The sequence below is a fragment of the Populus euphratica genome, unplaced genomic scaffold, assembly GCF_000495115.2.
Source record: "Populus euphratica unplaced genomic scaffold, PopEup_1.0 scaffold9.1, whole genome shotgun sequence".
NCBI lineage: Eukaryota > Viridiplantae > Streptophyta > Magnoliopsida > Malpighiales > Salicaceae > Populus > Populus euphratica.
The window spans coordinates 38,999-49,419 of record NW_011499857.1 but is presented as its reverse complement, the minus strand read 5'-3'; the positions used below and the strand labels follow the sequence as shown (position 1 = coordinate 49,419).

The following is a 10,421-nucleotide window of genomic DNA, read 5'->3' as shown; positions in this document are numbered from 1 at the left end:
AGTTTTAAAGTTAAATAATGTTTATTACAAATTAATATAAAGGTGGAGTTGGATGAGGAGGAAGAGATCCTAGAGGAGGCTGGTGGTTATACAGCCAAAAAGGATTAGGCGCACGTGTTCCACTATTTGCCATATTCATAACCATTTCGCAAAGCTATTTGTAAGCCGCTTTTTGTTGTTTATACTTCACTTTTTATTGCTCATACTCCACTGATAGGTGGTCGTATTTCTCGGTGAGCTGAGCCGTGTGTTGCTGCAAGGCCTCGAACTCCTTAGATTTGGAGCTCGATATTGATTGGGAGCTCCCAACAGTTGAAACACTACGAGTCGATCGCAAGTTGTCGGCCGTAGTGTTGGAGAGCCCATAAACCTGATTTTTTATTGGGTCCACCTGAGGAGCTAGCCTCCATCCACAAATCCGGATCAAATTCTAGATGGTTCAAAATCTCATCCCCATATCTCTCCCTCAACCGATTATTATAGGTCTCCTGAAAATAAAATAAAAAAAAGCAATCATCATATTCAATTCAATAAACATAATAACTTACAAAATGAAATGGTTGAACAAACATACCACGAAATGTTGAGCACGGTTATCAACAAACTGTTGCACCCTCTTCTAGCAGTCTTGACTCCGCACGTGTGTCTCCACAAACAGCTCCATTGGGCTCGGCTCACGTCTAAGAGATGCAGCATATAATGAAAAAACATATATTAACAACAACTGAATTTAATGATATATTTTATTTAAATTAATCTTACCATCCGTTTCACATGTGCAGCAAACGGAATGGAGCCGCCAGTGTGCGTTGTCACCTTGCCATAAATTGGCCGATTCCGGTTGCCAGCACCTGACCGTGAGCATTGTGTGAAATGCTTAGACGTCACGTGCTCAATATAGTGCAGCCATATATCTTCTGGGATGTATATCGGTTTGAAATGCCTCCAAACTGCAACATCATTCCAGCCTTGTAAACCCCTATCCCTCGCGGCTTTTTTTGCCTATCTTTGTGCTTCATATAAAAAATCATGCAACCTATGTCACGCAACCAAAAATTACATTTCAAAACATAAATTTTTGTCTAAAAAAAATCTTGTATTGTTTTCGATCTTACCTAGTTATCGCGTGATTTTCCCACACCCTCCTCACAATAGTGTTAAGCTCATTGTCCCAGCAGAATTTGTACTATGTATAAGTGAACAAGTTTAGATAAAAATAATAATTTATTTACAATTAAATTAATAAGCTGAGAATTATAAATTAATACCAACCTCAAACCTGTCAAACCATACATTGAATTGAGGTATCCATTTAGGATGCTTTGATATCTGACTCCACTGAAACAATGGAATCTCCATCGATGATTTAAACGTCGATGATATTACTTGGGCGGCTTCAATGTTTGTGAACCTGAAAATAAATAAAATAAATTCAATAGTGATTATTTCATAAATTATATTGTAATATAAAAAAGAAAAAACTAAAACCTTAACAAATTTACATTGAAAGGTCATCCTTCCACTATGCCTCATACTGGCGGGTAAATTGATTCCTCTGCGAAGGCACGCCGCCTCTATGCTGTTAAGTAGCGTTGGAAGAGGTAGCATCGATTGACGGCGCAGGTGGTGTAGGTGTCTCTTCTTCAGAGGCACCTAAAGAGATATCCTCATCGCTGCTAGACGAACTAGCTACGACCTTACGTGAGCGACCAACTCTAGTTTTTGATCTACACATCTACATAATTTTATACAAATAATTATATAAACAAATGTTAAAAAAAAATTTCGATAGCCCCTCCCCTATACTGGATACTACCCAAATCCACAAACCTACACATATTAACAATAGCCACAACCAATTTACCAAATCTAAACTAATTATTCCAACATATTCAATTCCTAATCCTAAGGTAAATTCAACATTAAAAATTACAGTTCCACAAATTATTCAATAATTATGCCAATACAACAAAACAATAAATTAAAAAAAAACTCTAGAATAACAATCAAAATAAATTGAAAAAATTAAACCCATATCATGCAATAATAAAGTAAAATTAATAATTATTCCAACATATTCAATTACTAATCCTAAGATAAATTCAACATTAACAATAAATATTCAACAAATTAACAAATAATAATTATGCCAAAACAACAATAAAAAATATTCAATAATTTCAAAAAAAAAAACTATAGACTTTAGCAATGAATTATGCAAACAAAAACTATAGATTTTATCTACATTGCAAAAAATACACCAAAAAAAAAACATAACAAAAAAATAGCAAAAAAAACCATTAAAGTAAAATGAAAAACAAGAAACACTAACCTTTTCAATTGATGGAGATTCACTATAAAAAAAGCTTGATATCGTCGGTGAAGAAGGGAGATCAGAATGGAGAGGAAAAGTGTTGCGATGTCGTGGTCGCAAAAATTAATTACCCTAGCTTAAAACACAACACATAAGATAGTATAGAGCAAACAAGGGGTCGATCTCACAAGGAAGATTTAGTTCAGATTTTTATGTTATACGTTATGCAATTTGGGGGTTTTGATTTGTGATGATCTAAACTATGGAAGATATTAAACTAGCAAACAAAATAAATTGAAATCGAAATTTATCAAGAAAACAAACCTTGGTTGCAAGCACACATCCACCAACGGAAATTAGAACCGATCCTTGAAATAAAACTACAATTTATATTCTGAATTTTTATCTTTTCTTAATGTTGGTTAATTAACAGATCCGCCGTATAACTAACCCTAACCAACAAACAATCACAATGTCCGCATTAATGATTTAGTTCAATGACAGCCCTAAGAACTAGATATTTGAGTGTTCTCCCTAAGTTTAATAATGTAGTTCCGCCACAATTATCAAGCTTAGTTGCTTCACAAGTTCATACATCACAACTCCGGTTTTGATATCAAACTTAACAATAAATTGTTCACAATAATAACTTAGAGTTCCGCTCTAGCAATTATCAACAACAATCATAGAAAATATGCATAGGAAAACAACCATACTTATTCATAATATAAACTGAAAATAAAAGGAAGAATAAATCTCACGGTTCTTGAAATCTGAAGGTTTGTTGTGTCCTTGCAACCAAGAAAAGAGCTTAGTCTTGCATAACTATTGAACAACTACTCTTAAAGAATGAAGAGAGCATGATTTTTTGGGTTTGTAGATGAGAGAATTTGTGTTTCTTAACTTCTGGCTGCTGCCCCCCTTCTCTCCTCTCTCTCTTTCTTTTTATATGCTAAGAAACCCTAGTTCCTAATTTACAAAGTAGTACTCCCTTAAGTTGACAATTGACATTTAAGTACTTCAATAACTAATTTACAAAGTAGTCCTCCCTAATTTACAGCCTTAGAGCCATCGGTGATGTGGTGGCATTTTGATTAATTATTTTCAAACTCTCTGTGAAATGCCAACGGATTTGTATTCCGTCAGTGTTGCCGTCGGTGATGTGGTGGCATTTCAAGTAATTATTTCATGTTACAAAATATATCATCCATGATCAATAATTATTTCAAGTAATTATTTCATAATTGTGGCATTTCAACTAATTATTTCAAGTAATAAATATTTTGTGTTTCAAAATATATCATCCATAATCTAAATTACATGAAAAAAAGGGTTTTACATAGGGTTTCATTTTGGTAGTTAGTCAGAATTTTCTTCTTCATCATCATCAATTGAATTGTCATCACCTTCATCACAATCTTCAATATGAATATCATCTTCTTCATCGACAATTGCTTGTCCGCTAGAGCTTAAAACAAAATTCAAATCCTCTGCATCAACATCAATAAGACTATCATCGAAAACACGAAAATTTGAATTTTCTTCCAATTCAATCGAAAGAGCAACTCGATATGGTTCAACCACCTCACTAACTTGAAAGACTTCATCTCGCACACTTGTGTCTTCGTTCTCATCCTGAACAACCTCGACACGACCCCGGGGTTTCATTTTTAAAACGGATAACCAATCCACTCTTGATCGATCCTTTCTAAATGAAGGGGTGTATGTGTAATAAACTTGTTGGCATTGCTTTGGGAGAACAAACACATCGTTTATATTGCGGAGTCTAGCTTTTGAGTTGATTTTGACTAGACCATAGTGCGAATCAACTCTAATTCCTCTGTCAGTCGTGTCATACCAATAGCATTTGAATAAAAACACTCTATTCTGCTCGTTATAATATTGCAGTTCGACAACTCTTCTAATCTACCATAATAGTCAACTTCTAACTCACTACTAGTGGATCCCTTAACACAAACACCGCTGTTATATGTCTTTCTTCCTTGCCCATATTCTTCAATATGGAAAACATATCCATTGACAAAATACCTGTTGTAGCACTTACATTTTCTTTAAGGCCCTAGGCTTAGTGAAGACAATGACTTAAGTGCACTCCTTCCCATTTGATAAACCTTATATGTAATGTACATCAATAAACAGTAAATAAATGAGAATCTCATAATGACGTGCATACATACAGTAATTTTACAAGTTAGAATGAGTTTGTGATAGTGCTTACATGTGTTCTGAACCACGTGGCAAACTATTCATCTTGTAATTGAAAGATCTGGAATTCGGTCAGCTGTGAGTTATTGGAGAGCAAATATTGTCGATGTTGCCTACAAGTGATAATGAGTGTATGATATTACAATATATAATTAACAATATATTACTAACAAAGTTTAATTAGTATAAACTTACTGAATAAAAGGTCTCAGCTCATCATAGTTAAATAGAACGTAGTTGTGTGCTTGTTTGAACTCTATTTCCGACAAATATCTTCCTCTTACATAGTTGTGTGCTTGTTTAAACTTACTAACAATCGTAGTTGCAATTTTTAGGTATGGGTTGTCCAGTATTGGAGAATATTGACAAGTTCCCGCTGGAAGGCACTTCACCACCATCATCATGCTGGGGAACACGATTGATTCTCATTCTCAGATGAGGTTCGAAATAGTACGTGATAAATGTTGAGATCTCCTCAGCAATACAGGCCTCACATATCGAAGCCTCAACATGCGCCTTGTTCTTAACCTTTTTCTTAAGATTAAACAAGTACTTGCAGTTAAATATTAATCAAGTATTTTCAATTAAGAAAAACATATAAAATACTTTTATATATGAATTACATTGCAATTGTAATATCTAACCGTTCGAATGGGTACATCCATCTATATTGGACCAGTCCTCCAGTTTTTGCCTCGAACGGTAGATGTATAGGGAGATGCTCCATTGAGTCAAAAAATATGGAGGGAATATCATCTCAAGTTTGCATAGTGTTCCGTCGGTGAAATAATTACACACAGTCTCACTGATAGAAAACATCCGTCGGTATAATAGTCGTCGGTAACTCCCACTTCCATCGTTAATTCTATCATAAATTAAAAAAAATTTTCCCGTTGGAACATTACTGACGAAATAAATCCGTCTGGAATTTCAACGGTAATTACTGACGGACTATTCATCAGTAATTATGGCATCGGTAGTAATTGTTTGCCAACTCTTTGTGAAATACTGACGGATATTATCCGTCGGTAATACCGTCAGTGATTAAATACCGACAGAATATATGTGTTGGTAATTATGGCATGACTGGTAATTGTTTGGCAACTCTCTATGGAATATCGACGAATAATATATGTCGATGTTTTTGTCGGTATATATTTAAAATATAAAAAAATAATTTATTAATAGTAAAAAACCTTAATAAACAAATAAAATTGGATTAAACATTAAAAATATAAAATTAATGTTAAATAATATTCATTACAAATTTAATGTGTTTAAAAAACAAAATTAAACTAGAATAACGACGGAGCTAGAGGAGGAGGAGGAGGAGGTTAGTTGTTCCCGGGACCCTACGGCCAGAAAGGAGCTATATAAGTATCATCACCCATCTTTGATCTCATCTCCATGACTATTTGACGGAGATCATCATAATTCATCAAGAGTATTGATATTGTTGTTTCAAGGCAATGAACTCAGATTGGGTATTCAATACTGATGGAGAGCTTCCAATAGTTAAGACACTACGAGCTGAACGCAAGTTTTCAACCGTAATGTTGGAGAGCCCGTAGACCCGATTTTTATTAGGTTCAAAAAACAATCCCGCCTCCATCCACAAATCTGGATCGAGATTTGGATGGGTCAAAGGATGGTCTTCATATCTCTCCCTCAATCGGTTATTATAGGTCTCCTGAAAATTCCGTCGGTAAAAAAATCATCAAATGCAATTCAAGATGCAATTCAAGAAAATAATAACTTACAAAATAAAATGAATGAACAAACATACCACGAAGTACTGAGCATGATTGTCCATGAACTACTGCACCCCCTTTTAGCGGTCTTGACTCCGCACATGCGTCTCTACAAATAGCTCCATTGGACTAGGCTCACGTCCAAGAGACACAGCCTGTAAAGAAAAAATAGGTTGAAAGTTAAATATATTATAAGGAACAACAAATTAATTAATAATATATTTCATTAAAATTAATCTTACCATCTGCTTTGCATGTGCGCTGACTGGGATGGATGCGTCAGTGTGCGTGGTCACCGAACAATGAATTTGCTGGTTTTGATTGTCGGCGCTGGACTGTGAGCGCCTTGAGAACCACTCTGAGGTCACGTGCCAAATATATGTCGTCCATATTTCCCCCGAGATGAATGGCAGTTTGAATTCCTACCAAACCGCCACCTTATTCCATCCTTCAAGACCGTTATCCTTCACATGTCTTTTTGATTTTTTTATGTCATATAAAAAATCACGCAACCTACTTCCATAATAACAAATTAGAATTTAAAACATAAAATTATAAAACAGAAATAAATTTATTTTTGATGTTACCTAGTTGCCGCGTGATTCTCCCATACCTTCCTCACAACATTGTTGTCCGCCCTACCCCACTCAAATTTTTTCTGTGTATATAAATAATTCATATAAAATAAAAATAGTACAAGATATGAAATTATAAAAATCATTTGTTAAAAATAAGCTGGAAATTAAAAATTAACACCGACCTGAAATCGCTTAAACCATGCATCGATATTAGGTTTTTACTCAGGATGTCTGGAAACCTGGCCCCATTGAAATAATGGAATCTCCATCGACGATTTAAACGCCGATGTTATAATCCTTGCAGCCTCAATGTTTGTGAACCTGAAATTAAATAAAAGTAGTAATATTAATTAGTTGTTCATAAATTATATTTTAAGTATATATATATAAAAAAAACTAAAACCTAAACAAACTTACATTGAGAGGTCATCCTTCCATTGTGCCTGGTACTTACGGGTGAATTGACCCTGCTATGAAGGCACACCGCTTCTGCGCTGTGAAACCGCGCTAGAAGAGGTAGCATCACAAGTTGGCGTAGATTCCTCGTCTTGATCAACACTTAAGGATACATCCTCCTCACTGCTAGAAGAACTAGCTGCAACCGTCTTCTGACGACATGCTGTAGATTTCATTCTACGCATCTACACAAATTTATATGAATAATTACATAATTAACTTCGATTATTTAAAAAAAAATCGACAAAGTCTCCCCTATACTGGGGAGTCTCAAGTTATCGACAAAATCATATTACACTTTTAATTTTATTTCACATCTCGATCCAATCATCCTCGATCTCAACCCAACTCATTATCATCAACACAACATTTTATTCAATAACATCATATAATGATATTCAAGTAAAAGAATCAATTTCAACTATGAACATTCATTGTTAAATTGGTACCTAGAGTTACAAACATTAGATTAAAGTCATACATTCAAATTTACGGATTAATATTACATTTCAAGTTTTAGGTAACTAATTACATGATCAAAAGCAAAAGGTAACTAAATCAATATCATTCTTAACACAATCGACCATAATGGACCTCAAAATAGAAATTAACGTGTACACATAAATATAAAAATGTAATAACAAGCAATAACAATGATATGTAAACAATAATATCCTAAAATTAAGATAAACTAATTAAATGTAATTCTATATTTCAATTAACATTTTAAACATAAATTCAACAATAACAATTATAACAATACAAACAATAATATCCTAAATTAAGATAAAGATTTTAAAATAAATTCAACAATAACAATTATACCAATACAAACAATAATATCCTAAATTAAGATAAAGATTTTAAAATAAATTCAACAATAACAATTATACCAATACAAACAATAATATCCTAAATGAAGATAAACTAATTAAATGTAATTCTATATATATAAATTAACATTTTTAACATAAATTCAACAATAACAATTATAGCAATACAAACAATAATATCCTAAATTAAGATAAACTAATTAAATGTAATTCTATATATATAAATTAACATTTTTAACATAAATTCAACAATAACAATTATAGCAATACAAACAATAATATCCTAAATTAAGATAAACTAATTAAATGTAATTCTATATATATAAATTAACATTTTTAACATAAATTCAACAATAACAATTATACCAATACAAACAATAATATCCTAAATTAAGATAAACTAATTAAATGTAATTCTATATATATAAATTAACATTTTTAACATAAATTCAACAATAACAATTATACCAATACAAACAATAATATCATAAAATTAATAAATAAAATGAAAAAACTAAAAAACACTATAGAAAACAACATAAACACAAAACTAAAAAACACTATATCAATTCAAAATAAATTTGGGAATAAAAAATGCTTACCTTAATATGTGTTGAATTTAAGATTTTATCTACAAACAATACACAACACAAAGAACACAAAAAAAAAATCATAATTAAAGTAAAAAAAATACAAAGATAAAGAAAAAAGAATACATACCTTTTAAAACTACCACCAAAACAATAAAATCACTTCCAAAAGCAAAATATAAACCGAGAGGAGAAGAGAAATGGAGAAGAATAGAAATGAAACCAGAGAAAAAAATGAATCAAATGGGAGGGTTTTATATAGCAATTTTTCCGACGGTATTACCGACAGACATTAATTGTTGCTGGTGACATTAAATTCTGTCGGTAATACCATAAAAAATTAATTGAAATGCGCACCAAAAAAGTTTAAAAATTCCGCCAGACTTTTTCATCCGTTAGTATTTGTGCATACGGACACGTGTCGGACGTGCGTGCGCTTCGGGATGTGCCTAAATCCGTCGGTGATTCTGTTAGTAATATCATCAGTGATAGTGGCACAATCCCGTAAATTTTTCTCATCTCTTTATGAAATACCGACAGGTTATTGGCTGTCAGTGACTCCGTCGGTGAAAGTTGCACAATCCTGTAAATTGTTTTCAACTCTCTGTAAAATAATGACAGGTTATTGGTCGTCGGTGAAAGTGGCACAATCCTGTAAATTTTTCTTATTTTTTTTATGTAACCCTATCACAAAATCATGAATTGCAATCTTACAGCACACACAACACAATAACAAGGGCTGACTATTAAAGAAGAATAAATATTTAATGTTTCAAATTATTACACAACACAATAACATGTTTAGTTAGTCAGAATTTTCATCTTCGTCCTCTATTGAATTGTTATCATCAGCTTCATCGCATTCTTCAATTTCGTTATCATCTTCTTCAACAACATTCTTTTCTTCACTAGTAGAGTTCAGAACAACATTCAACTCCTCTGCGTCAACATTGATTAGTACTTAAAAGTGCATTTTTTATCAAGGTTTTATGTCATCATTTTGCACTTGAAGTATCAATAACTCCTTAACTAAAGCTTGTTTTATAATAATATATCTAATAATATAAGATACCTTTAATTTATAGTAAATGTTCATTTTAAATGCAGGTCTATCACATAAATGAAAGAATTGATTGATGAATTTAAGAACTCAAATTGAAAGGACAAAGAGATGGCCAAACTTAGAAAAGGGATGTCGATGCAACCCAAACCGGAACACTGTTCGGTAATTGAGTCATATCTGGAGCTGTAGATCTCAGATTTAGGTCTACTTTTTATGGATGGAAAGGTAAGACATAGGCCTACAACTTTTATATAGATCCCAAACTTAAAAAGGCCATTTTCAATTCCAAATAGTAGCAACAATAAAGAAGTCCAAATCTATCTTCCAGCCCGAGCACTGTTCAGTGCTTGGCCCATATCTGGAGTTCTTGAAGTCCAAATGATCTGAATTTTTTACACAAGAAAGCTGAGATAATTTCCTACAACTGTAATGTTTTCAAGTGGCTTCAATTTTGATATTATCAATGACATTTTAGGTACACAAGAGAAGATAAGGATTCTCACCAAGTCAAGAGTTAGTCACCCACTCATCAATTAGTCATCAAATCAATAGTTCCCAATTTTGGCCTATAAAAGGAGGCATTTGCCATGCATGTAGGCATCTTGGTTTC

The 10,421-nt window shown here is 32.8% G+C and overlaps 2 long non-coding RNA genes across 2 annotated transcripts; both read right to left on the bottom strand.

The window, feature by feature from the left end:
* Positions 1-6,202: 6,202 nt before the first annotated feature.
* Positions 6,203-6,562, bottom strand: LOC105123525 (uncharacterized). Its single transcript, XR_841865.1, has 3 exons — positions 6,534-6,562; positions 6,327-6,446; positions 6,203-6,230 (listed from the first exon to the last, which is right to left on the bottom strand). It is a non-coding gene; the product is annotated as an uncharacterized LOC105123525 (long non-coding RNA).
* Positions 6,563-6,875: 313 nt separating this feature from the next.
* LOC105123524 (uncharacterized) lies at positions 6,876-7,432 on the bottom strand. Its single transcript, XR_841864.1, has 3 exons — positions 7,287-7,432; positions 7,052-7,190; positions 6,876-6,949 (listed from the first exon to the last, which is right to left on the bottom strand). It is a non-coding gene; the product is annotated as an uncharacterized LOC105123524 (long non-coding RNA).
* Between the last annotated feature and the right edge of the window lie 2,989 nt (positions 7,433-10,421).